The sequence below is a fragment of the Chrysochloris asiatica genome, unplaced genomic scaffold (genome assembly GCF_000296735.1).
Source record: "Chrysochloris asiatica unplaced genomic scaffold, ChrAsi1.0 scaffold00393, whole genome shotgun sequence".
Taxonomy (NCBI): domain Eukaryota; kingdom Metazoa; phylum Chordata; class Mammalia; order Afrosoricida; family Chrysochloridae; genus Chrysochloris; species Chrysochloris asiatica.
The window spans coordinates 307,767-319,481 of record NW_006408911.1 but is presented as its reverse complement, the minus strand read 5'-3'; the positions used below and the strand labels follow the sequence as shown (position 1 = coordinate 319,481).

The 11,715-nt window shown below is 37.3% G+C and overlaps 1 pseudogene; it reads left to right on the top strand.

Moving 5' to 3' along the window:
• The first annotated feature begins 4,043 nt into the window (after window positions 1–4,043).
• Window positions 4,044–4,516, top strand: LOC102836820 (annotated as a pseudogene).
• Window positions 4,517–11,715: the final 7,199 nt, after the last annotated feature.

Sequence of the window (11,715 nt, the reverse complement as noted above, 5' to 3'; positions counted from 1 at the left end):
TGGAGGAAGAAATTCAAGCTGCACTGAAGACAATGGCAAAAATAAATAAGTAAATAACCCACAAGACTCCATGAATTGACAGAATACAAACTGAAATCTTTCAACAAACTGATTCAGCACTGGAGGCACTCACTTGTCTATGCCAGGAAATTTGGAAGACTTGGCCAACTAATTGGAAGAAATTCATATTTGTGCCTATTCCAAAGAGAGGTGACCCAAAGGAATGAATAAATCATCTAACAATATAATTAATATCACATGGCAGATAATTCAAAATGTTGTAACAGAATATTAACTGGAAACTGCCAGAAATTCAATCTGGATTCAGAAGTGAACATGGAATGAGGAATATCATTACTGACATCAAATGGATCTTGGCAGGAAGCAGAGAATACCAGAAAGAAGTTTACCTGTGCTTTTGTCTGTGTGAATCATAACAAACTATGGATAACATTCCAAATAATGGATATTCCAGAACACTTCATTGTACTTATAAGGAACCTGAACAAAGAAAAAGAGGCAGTTGTTCGAATAGAACAAAGGGATCCTGAATGATTTAAACTAAGGAAAGGTGTGCTTCAGGGTTGTATCCTTTTACTATACTTATTCAATCTGTATGCTGAGAAATAATCCAAGAAGCCAAATTACAGGTAGAAGAACGTGGCATCAGGATTGGGGGATGACTCATTAACAACGTGCAACATGCAGATGATAACTTTGCTTGTTGAAAGCGAAGCTGACTTAAAGACTATAGCCTTCAGTATGGATTGCAGCTCGCTGTAAAAAACAACAACAATAACAACAAAACACGAAATAACTTCACAACTGGACTAATAAAAGACATCATAATGAACAGAGAAAAGACCGGAGTTATCAAAGATTTTATTTTGTTTGGATCTACAATCAACACCTGGGGAGGCAACAGTCTAGAAAACAAATGACACATTGCATTAGGCAAATCTCCTGCACAAAACCTTTTTAAAGAGCATAGATGTTAGCTTGAGCACTAAGGTATGCCTGACCCAAGCCATGGTATTTTCAATAGCCTCATATACATGTGAAAGTTGGACAGTAATTAAGAAAGAATGTAGAAGAATCAATGCATTTGAATTATGATGTTGGAGAAGAATATTGAAAGTACCACACAGCACCAGAAGAACAAAACCATCTGTTTTGGAAGAAGTGCAGCCAGAATACTTCTTTGAGGCAAGGATGGCAAGACAAGAAGGAAGGAATAAACCAAAACAGATGTCAGAAGAGACTCTGAAACTTGTTCTCCAGTATAGAGAAGCTAAAGCAAATAGAAGAAATGAAGAGGTAAAATAGCTAAACAGAAAGTTTCAAAAGTCAAGTATTACAGTGAAATATGCAAAGACCTGGAGTTAGAAAACCAAAAGAGAAGAACACGCTTAACATTTCTCAAGCTGAAGAAAAAAACTGAAGTCTTGACATGAAATATTGCAGGATTCAATGGGCAAAATATTGAATAATGCAGAAAGCATCAAAAGAAGATGGAAGGAATACACAGAGTCACTGGACCAAAAAGAAGTGGTCTATGTTAAACCATTTCAAGAGGTAGCATATGATCAAAAGCCAATGATCCTGAAGGAAGAAGTCCAAGGTTCACTGACGGCATTGGCAAAGAACAAGATTCCGGGAATTGATGGAATGTAAATTTAAATCTTTAAACAAATTGATGCAGTACTGGAGGAACTCACTTGTCTATGCCAAGAAACTTGGAAGACAGCTACCTGGCCAACTGATTTGAAGCGATCCATATTTGGGCCCATTTCAAAGAGAGGTTACCCAAAGGAATGTGAAAATCATTGGACAATATCATATCTCATGCAAGTAAAATTTTGCTAAGGATGACTTAAGAATTGCTACAACAGTACGTCGACAGAGAACTGCCAGATGTTCAAGTTGGATTGAGGGTTATTATTGCTGACATCAGATGGATCTTGGCTGAAAGCAGAGAATACCAGAAAGATGTTTACCTGTGCATTATTGACTATGCAAAGGTTTTCAACTGACAAGCTATGGATAACATTGCGAAGAATGGGTATTCCAGAACACTTGATTGTGCTCATGAGGAAATGGTACATCAATCTATAGGCAATTGTTAGAGCAGAACAAGAGTATACTGAATGGTTTAAAATCTGGAAAGGTGTGTGCCAGGATTGTATTCTTTCACCATACTTATTCAGACTGTATTCTGAGCAAATAATCTGAGAAACTGCATTATCTGAAGAATGTGGCATCAGGATTGTAGGAAGACTCATTAAAACCTTCAATACACAGATGATGCAACCTTGCTTGCTGAAAGCAAAGAGAATTTAAAATATTTACCAATTAAAATAAAAAACCATAGCCTGATGAATGGGTTGTACTCCATTGTAAAGAAAACAAAAATACTTACCATTGGACTAATAAATAACAACATGATAAAAGGAGGAAAGTCTGAAGTTGTCATTTAACCGGATCAACCATCAACACTCATGGGAGCAGCAGTCAAGAAATCAAGAGACGTATTGCATTAGGCAAATCTGCTGCACAAGAGGTCTTTAAAGAGTTTAAGATCAACGATGTCAGTTTGAGGACAAAGGTGTGCCTAACCCAAGCCATGGTATTTTCAATAGCCTCATATGCATGTGAAAGTTGGATAGTGAATAAGAAAGACCATAGACGAATTGATGCATTTGATTTATAGTGTTAGACAAAAACATTAGAAGTACTTTGGACTTCCATAAGAACAACTAAATCTGTTGGAAGAAGTACAGCAAGAATGCTCCTTAGAAGCCAAGACATGACTTTGTCTCTCATAATTCAGACATATTATCAGGAGGGACCCTTCCCTGGAGAAACACATCATGCTTGGTGAAGTGGTGGGTCAGTGAAAGAGAGGAAGACCCCCAATGAGATGGATTGGCACAGTGGCAGCAGCAATGACCTCAAGTGTAGCAATGATTGTGAGGATGGCATTGGACTAGACAGTATTTAGTTCTGTTGTGCACTATGAGTGGGAACCAACTCAATGACACCTAACAACTGCAGCAATTTCACAATGTCCTCCAGGTTCATCCATGTTATAAACTGTTTCACTTGTCATTCTTAAACATTTTGTAGTGTTGTGTGTATATACCAAAGTTTGTTTATTCATTCTTCCACTGATGGACATTTAAGCTGTCTCCATCTTTTTGCTTTTGTGAATAGTGCCATGGTGAGCATGAGTGTGCATACGTCTAGTTGTGTCATGATTCTTGTTTCTTGGGAATATATACCATGTAGAGGTATTGCTGAGTCATTTTGTTCCTTAAGTGCTGTCAAATTTGTTCTGACTTACGTATAGTGTTTCCAATGAACAGCCTGATGGGTTTGATTTGCTATTCTTGAGGTTAGCAGTCCAGTGCTTATCCTATAGTGCCATAGCAGGATGCCTACTGGGTCATAAGATTTTGCTATTTCCAACTTTTTGATGAAACACCATATTGTTTTCCATAGGAGTTGCATCATTGTACAGTACCGCCAGCAATGTAGGAGTGTCCTAGTCTCTTCATACCCTCATTAGCATTTGTTGTTTACGTTTTTTTGAACTTTGCTATTAATTCTGGGGATTACTGGTGTGGCACTGTAGGATAATCACTGGACTACTAACCACAAAGTCAGAAGTTCAAATCCACCAGCTGGTCACTGTAAGTTCTCTACAGGGTTGCTATGAATCAAAACCAACTCCACAGCACTTAACAACAGCAACAACTTAAGAGTCCCTAAATTTGTCTCTATTTTTTAATTTATGATCTTTAAAGTTCTAGGTTTTACATTTAGGTCTTTAACCCATGTTGAGTTTGTTTTTGTATATGGTGTGAGACGTGTTTTGCTTCATTTTTCTGCAAATAAATTCCAGTTTTGCCAGCACAATTTGTTTATGACACTATCTTGTCCCATATAATGTGTTTTGGCTCTTTATCAAAAATCAGTGGACTAGACTAAGCTTATGTGCAGTGGTAACATCGGCAGCAGCTGCATGGAAAAAGTTTGGCACGATGTTTTACACCATTTTGCTAGTACAGCCTATCATGAGGCCAGAAGGAAGAATTTACACTGACAATGAATCTGAAGTCCTGGTGTGGTGCTGTGGGTTAACACACTGGACTGCAAAGTCAGTTTGAACTGCAAGGTTGGCAGTTCAAGCTCACCAGCCACTCCTTGGAAACCCTGTGCAGGGTCGTTATGGGTCAGAACCAACTTGATGGCACTTAACAACACAAAATGAATCTGTGAAAGAATGCATGGAAGGTGTTTGTAAAATGTATGAAGAACATCTGAAGAGAATGAATCCCAACAGTCCGTCAATCACATATGATATTTGTCAGTTGCATGCTTTTATTGATGATCTGGCAGACCTCAGCTGTCTTGTTTACCGAGCTGATAACCAATATACCAACCTTACAACAAAGACTGATTTAAGGAGATCTACGTGCTCCTTCATCAGTGGGTTCAGCAGGCTGGAAAATAGTTAAGTTGGAAGCATTAGGGGGCTGGGGTGGGCTTGGAACACAGGTATGTACAGTGTGTTGTAGTGGGAGTTTCGTATTGTAGTAGTCCTATTTCCATTTTCTTACACTCTAGCCAAGATTGAATGTATTAGATGACCTATGAGGATTTTGTTCAATCTGAAATTTTCTTTGTTTTTTTTTTCTACTGAAACATTTTTTTCTGATGGCTTAGAAGGAAGTTGTTGTCACTCTGTTAATGTTCCAAACCTTCAACATGTTCATATCTACTTTATAACTTTCACTTTCACTGTGGGCGGTGGTGACAAAGTTTAATCATATCCTCAAGATAAATTCTTAGTAAAAAATAAAACCCTTGTTAGTTAAAAAAAAAAAAAAAATCAGTGGACTGTATGTGGATGGATTTACTTTTAGGTTCTCAATTTTGTTCCATTGATCTATGTGTCTTTTATTGTACCAATACCTGGTTGTTTTGAGCATTGTAGCTGTGTAGCAGATTTTGAGATCCGAAGTGAGAGGCCTCTGTTTTGTTCTTCTTCTTTAGTACTGCTTTGTTTATCTGGGGTTTCTTTCCTTTCCATTAATGGTAGTGATCAGTTTTTCCATCTCTTTAAAGAATAATGTTGGAGTCTAGATTGGGATTGCATTATATCTAAGATTGCTTTGGGTAGTATTGACATTTTCACAGTGTTAAATCCTCCTATCCATGAGAATGGTATATTCTTCCATTTTTGTTAGTCTCTTTTGGTTTCTTGTACTAGTGTTTTGTAGTTCTTTTTGTATAGGTCTTTTGTTTCTTTGGTTAGATTTATTTCTAAAATCTTTATGTTTTCTTTTTAAATTTTGACACATTTTACTTTTTTTCTGATTAATAATGAATTTTTGAAGCTGTTTCTTCCCATTTTGAGTTGCTCCTCATTAGTAAATGAAGGTCCCCAAAACTTGGTTCCATTCATGTCATTAAGGTCAACTATACTTTGAAGAGGTAGCTCTTCCTCACCTTGACAGTATCTTCAGAAAGGAATGATGGGTACATTAATTATCCAGATTGTGATGATATATACACTTTGTTGTTGTTGTCAGGTGCCATTGAGATGGAACCGACTCATAACAACCCTATGCACAGCAGAACAAAACAATGTCCGATCCTGGGTCAACCTCACTACTGCCGCCACACTTGACGCCATCAATGATGTCACCTGGCTGATCCATCTCGGTGGGGGTCTTCCTCTTTTTCTCTGACCCTCTACCTTACCCAGCATGACATCCTTATCCAGCGACTGTTCTCTCCGGACAATGTGTCCAAAGTATGAGAGATGAAGCCTAGCCATCTTGGCCTCCAAGGAGCACTCTGGTTGCGCTTCTTCCAAAACAGATCTGTTGCTTCTTTTGGCAGTCCGTGGCACTTTCAGTATTCTCCTCCAACACTACAACTCAAAGGCATCAGTTCTTCTATGATCTTCCGTATTCACTGTCCAGCTTTTGCATCCATATGAGGTTATTGAAAATACCATGGCTTGGGTCAGGCGCACCTTTGTCCTCAAGCTGACATCTCTGCTCTTCAATACTTTAAAAAGTTCCTGTGCAGCAGATTTGCCCAATGCAATACGTTGTCGGATTTCTTGACTGCTGCTTCCGCGAGTGTTGATAGTTGATCCAAGAAGAATGAAGTCTTTGACAACCTCAATCTCTTCTCCATTGATAAGAATGCTGTTTATTGGTCCAGTGGTGAGGATTTTTGTTTTCTTTACATTGAGTTGTAATCCATACATAAGGCTATGCTCTTTGATCTTCATCAGTAAATATTTAAGTCCTCTTCACTTTCAGCAAGCAAGGTTGTATCATCTGCATATCTCAGGTTATTAATAAGTCTTCCTCCAATCCTGACGCCACGTTTTCCTTCATAGAACCCACTCTAAGTATGTACATTTTATTGTATGTCAAAGGTCAACTGTACCTCAATAAAGCTATTAAACTTACATTTAATAGGTGGGGGTTCTGGATTGTTGTTATTCTTGTTAAGTGCCATCGAGTCGGTTCCGACCCATAGCGACCCTGTACAGGGTTTCCGAGAGAACAAATAAATAAATGCTGTCAATTTGCCAAATTTTTGCGAGGATACAGAGTTCATTTTGAAGAACACATTTATTCTGTTTACTTATTCTTTTTCTCTTTATCACTCCTTAATACTTCCATTCACTTGTGATGTCTCTTGCTTCCAAACCAATGAAGTCTGGGTTGGGAACTAGGGATGGGCGCTGCAATGAATTACCAAGAGTGGCTGGAATGTTATTGCCTTAGGATTAATTTTTGAGTTGAATCAAGTACAGATCTGTTCCTGAGGCAAGAGAATAGACTAAGCAATAGACTAGGATACTAGGCAATACTTCAAGTTCTTTTCTTTTCAATAAACTTATAAGTCATATTATAAATAGTTGACCTTTAAAATGAAGAAGGTACACAAAGTAGATATTGGGTCTTGGCATTTTCAATTTTATATCCTCACCCCATCCTCATTCGTTGGTTCAGTTGTTATTCAAGTCTTGTAGCAAGACCCAGACTCCTCAGGTTCCCAGAACGGGTGTGGTGAACATGAGTGATGATGATGTATGCATGTAAGTTATGTCCAGAACACGTATGGGCATGTCAGAGGCACACCTATACCATGACTGGTAGATCTAGACTAGAATTATTTTCCTCAGAACTGCTTTTAATCATGCAGCGCTTCTTTTAATAAAAAGAGTCTCTGATTTCACCAGTTATATTTTACTCGCATAACCAGTAGGAAAATGATATGTTTAATTTAAAATGTTTTTGTTCTCATAGCGAATAGGAGCGTTCCCAAATGATCAGGAATGATCATTCAGAAACAGAAACTCCCAGATCTCACAAATCTTTAAACAGAATTCCGAAGTCTGGAATTGCGTCTTGCAAATGAAGTATACAATTTATTAAATTGTCAAAGGTATTGGGAAGGTTTTTAAGAAAATTCTCGAGAATAAGCTCTGAGCATAGCGTCCATGTTTTATTATCTCTGCATTCACGCTGTCAAGCATGGTACTCTCCATGTAGTAAGTAAACTCCCATTGGATATCTGTTGCTTTGGGTGTTATGTGCATCCTGATAAGATAGGGGGGATTTTGATGAGGGATTCATTTCATGTGGTTTTGGTGAAGCTCTCCATGCTTGCTCATTCACCTGCGATCAGGCCTGGCCAATCATTTTATTTCATTTCCCTTAGAAGAGTGATTTGTTTAGGCATAGACATGTGACCTAAGATAAACCAATTCGCCTCGTTTCCATGGCTTTTCTTGTTTTGTTTCCTGTTGTTGGAGAGACTCTTATGAACTATAGATATAACCTCTGATAAGGCAAAAAAGACATTTGGGCTCCCAAAGCCAACTGTGGCTAGAGGCAGCCACAACCCTTTTTCTGTTTCAGCTAATTTCAATAATGTTTGATTTTTAAATTAAACATGAAGTTCAGCTGTTTTCCATCCCAATTGAAAAAAAAATACAAGAAAATAAAATTTAACCACTTCTTGCAAATAGGAACAATTTTCAAATAGCAAAACTATTAGTCAATGAAGAAAAGTAGTGAGGTAATCCATTAGATTTCTCTCTTTTAAATTTTTAGAAATTGTCCCACGCTCATTCTCTTCTCTTTCTCGGACTCTTAATGAAACAAATGATATACCTTTTGTTATAGTTTTTATAGTTTTGCTATAGTTCCAGAGATTTCTGGGGCTCTGCTCATTTTTATTTTTGCTGTTGTGATAGGTGGTTTTGATATACTGATCTGAATAACAAGTGATATCTTAAGAGAATGATAATACTCCATATGCCTAAATTCCACTAAACATAAGAATAAAATGAGACCATATTTATATTAGTGTTTTTTACATTAGTATTTTAATTAGAATGACTTTGAATACCGCCAACCCAACAAGGTAGTAGTTTCTGCTCTATCCTATGGTTTCTAAGCATTCCCTAGGTATTGTCTCAGATGTTTTGGACAAAATTACTCTCATTCTTCTGCTTCTATTTTCTCATTGACTTCCTTGGTTTTCTGTATTCAGGAATCCATTGCCAAGGAATAGTGCTATCTATCTCTTGCAATCTCATAGGCTCCCTGACTGCCAGACTTGTGCTGTTTCTTGTGTTAACATGGGTAGAATGGCCTGTCTGTAAATGCATACCAAACATTGTCAGCTGAGTCCCAAAGAACTAAAGTCTCATAAAATTGATGGTGAAAACAGGTTGAGTCACTTCAAACATGATCTCATGTTTGCCTGTGCTCTCTGTCTCTCTCTCTCTCTCACACACACACAGAGGCACATGCATACTGTTTTTTAGGCATAGAGCACATCCATTTATGTAAAGTGATTAGTCTATAGTGATGGCTCTCTTCCTATAGGATGGACAAACTTTACCACTGTTATGCAGAGCAATCTAGTTATGCAGAGCTTTTCACCATTGCCATTTCAGAAGAAGCTCTTAGTTTACTTTTTAAAAAATGGCACTTGGGTAAATATATATAATATTCTTCATTCTTTAAATTTTTTAAAGTTTGTTTTATTAACTTTGAGCATCTTGACATTTGGCTAGTTTGAATGAATTATAGATACTTTACCTACCAGAAGTCCTTTTTACTAACCTCATTTATAATTGTCTTAAATGTTTTCTCTACATAGAAGAATCACATCAGACAATACAAAATGTTCACTTGAGGAATCAATCATAATTTAGAAAACTCAAGAAGAGAAAGAAAGTCTACTATATCCATGTTTTAGTTCTTTCTGTTATCTTTCTTCCTTCTTAGTGTTCTAAGATCCCTCAATTTAAATAAACTTCCTTATGTTTCAGAATTTTTCTTTAGCTCTTCTTTTATAGTAGGTCTGCTGGTGACGATTTTTCTTGGATTTTCTTTGTTTGAGAATCGCTTGTTTCCCCTTCATTTCTGACTAATATTCTCACTGAATATAGAATTTGGGGTTCACAGTTCTTTTCTTTCAACACTTGAAAAATATTGTGTCATTTTGTTTAGGATTCCATGATTCTTGATGAGAAATCTATTGCTATTCAAATAATTTCACCCATGGAGATGTGGTGTCATTTCTCTTTCATTGCTTTGAATATTTTGTTTTATTTTTAGATTTCAAAAGTTTGATTATGATGTGTCTTGGTGCATATTTGGTTTTATACTATTTAGGTTTTATACAATTAGCTTCTTGAGTCTATAGGTTCATATAATGCATATTTAAAGAAAATTCAGTCATCATTCTGTCTAACATCTTTTCAGTCCAACACTCTTTTCTCTTCTCTTTCTGGGACTCTTGTGATACAAATGATAGATCTTTAGTTATAGTTCCAGAGATTCTTGAAGCTCTGCTCATTTCTGTTTTTTCAGGTTATTTTCTTTCTTTTATTCAGAATGGATTATTTTAACTCCAAATTTGTTGATTTATTCTTCAGATTTCTCCAGTCTGCTGTTAAGTCCATCCAGTGAGATTTTTTTAAAATGTGTATTGTATATATTTTAGTTCTGGATTTTTCTATGGTTCTTGGTATGTATCTTCTATTTCTTTGCTGAAACTTTTTTTTTCTCAAACATTTCAAATATATTTGCAATTTGTTACTGAAACATTTTTATGATGACTATTTTTAAATTCTTGTCAGTTTCAACATCTGTTGTCATTTCAGTGTTGGTGTCTATTGATTGATTGTTTTCTCATTCAAGGTTGAGATTTTTCTGATTCTTGGTATGACAAGTGATTTTTAATCGGATCTTGGGCATTTTAATCTCTGTGTTATGAGACTCTTTTATTTAAATCTTCTGTTTTAAAAGGCCTTCTCTAACGCTTCACCAATAGCCTCATCACTCCCAGTAGAAGTGCATGCTCTTCACAGAGACGCCTCTGGAACTGCAGGGAATGGGGAACTGTAGGGAATTACATCCTTGACAGAATTTCTTCCTTGGCAGGCATGGACAGTAATTGTTCATGTTACTGCCTGTCAAGGATGAAATTCTGAGCTCCCTCCTTGCCCTTCTATAACACCAGTCAAGGGGGACGAGATATTACCTATTACAACTATATGAGGGTGAAAGCTCCCTGCTCAGCCTCTATCAAAAATTACTGCCAAAAAGTTTTCTGTCTTGCTAGGTTTCCTATTTCTTATCCTTTGGTTAGGGAAAGAAGGCTTTTTAAATGTTTTGCCTGATGCGGTGGCATCTCCATTGTGCTGGCTTCTACAGCATCCAGCTGAGAAAATTCACAGGAAAAAGAAAACCAAGGGAGCACACAGCCTGTTTTTTACTGGGTCTGGAGGTCTCCAGCCAGTCTGCTTTTTCTCTCCACCTTTCTGAATCTTCTTACATTTGTTTAATGTATAATGTACAGGGGGTTTTAGCTGTATTTAATGAGTTAAGCATTGAGCTATTAACCAAAGATCAGCTGTTCTGTTAGAAATGAATGCCAATGTCGCTTAAAAGACTCTCGGTGAGACTAAATTATCTTGGCAAAGCAAAATTTACTCCTGCAAGAGGGTGCGTGTGCATAGCCATACTACATTCAGGAACTGGCCAGCGAACGCACGGAACGCACGGAGTGGGCAAGTCCACTCAGGTTTTTAATCCCTGACGTGAGTCTCAAGGCTGTGTCTCACCCCATTGGCTAGGGTTTTGACTGCACAATCTTTTCCCTTACCGGGTTGGCTAGTTCAAAATTTTAAGGAGGGCATTCCTACTTTAGAAAAAGAAAAAGAGAGCGACCATAAATTCTTTACTCACTTCAGGAAGTAGTCAAAGAAAAAGAGAGAGATCATAAAGTCTTTACTTCAGGAAATAAAGAAAAAAAAAGAAAGGTTACTGAATACAAGAAACAGGATTATATATATATGTATATGGAGCTCTGGTAGCATAGTGGTTACGAATTGGGTTGCGAACCGCAAGGTCAGCAGTTCGAAACTACCAGCTGTTCCGTGGGAGAAGCATGGGGCTTTCTGCTCTCATAAATATTTACAGCCTCGGAAATCCTGTACAGGGTCGCTGTGAGTTGGAACCGACTCCATGGCACATAACATGACCGACTCCATGGCACATAACATGACCCACCAGTCACTCCTCAGGAGAAAGTTGAGGCAGTCTGCTTCTGTAAAGATTTACAGCCTCAGAAAGCATTTTTAGTCTATGAGCGGGAAAT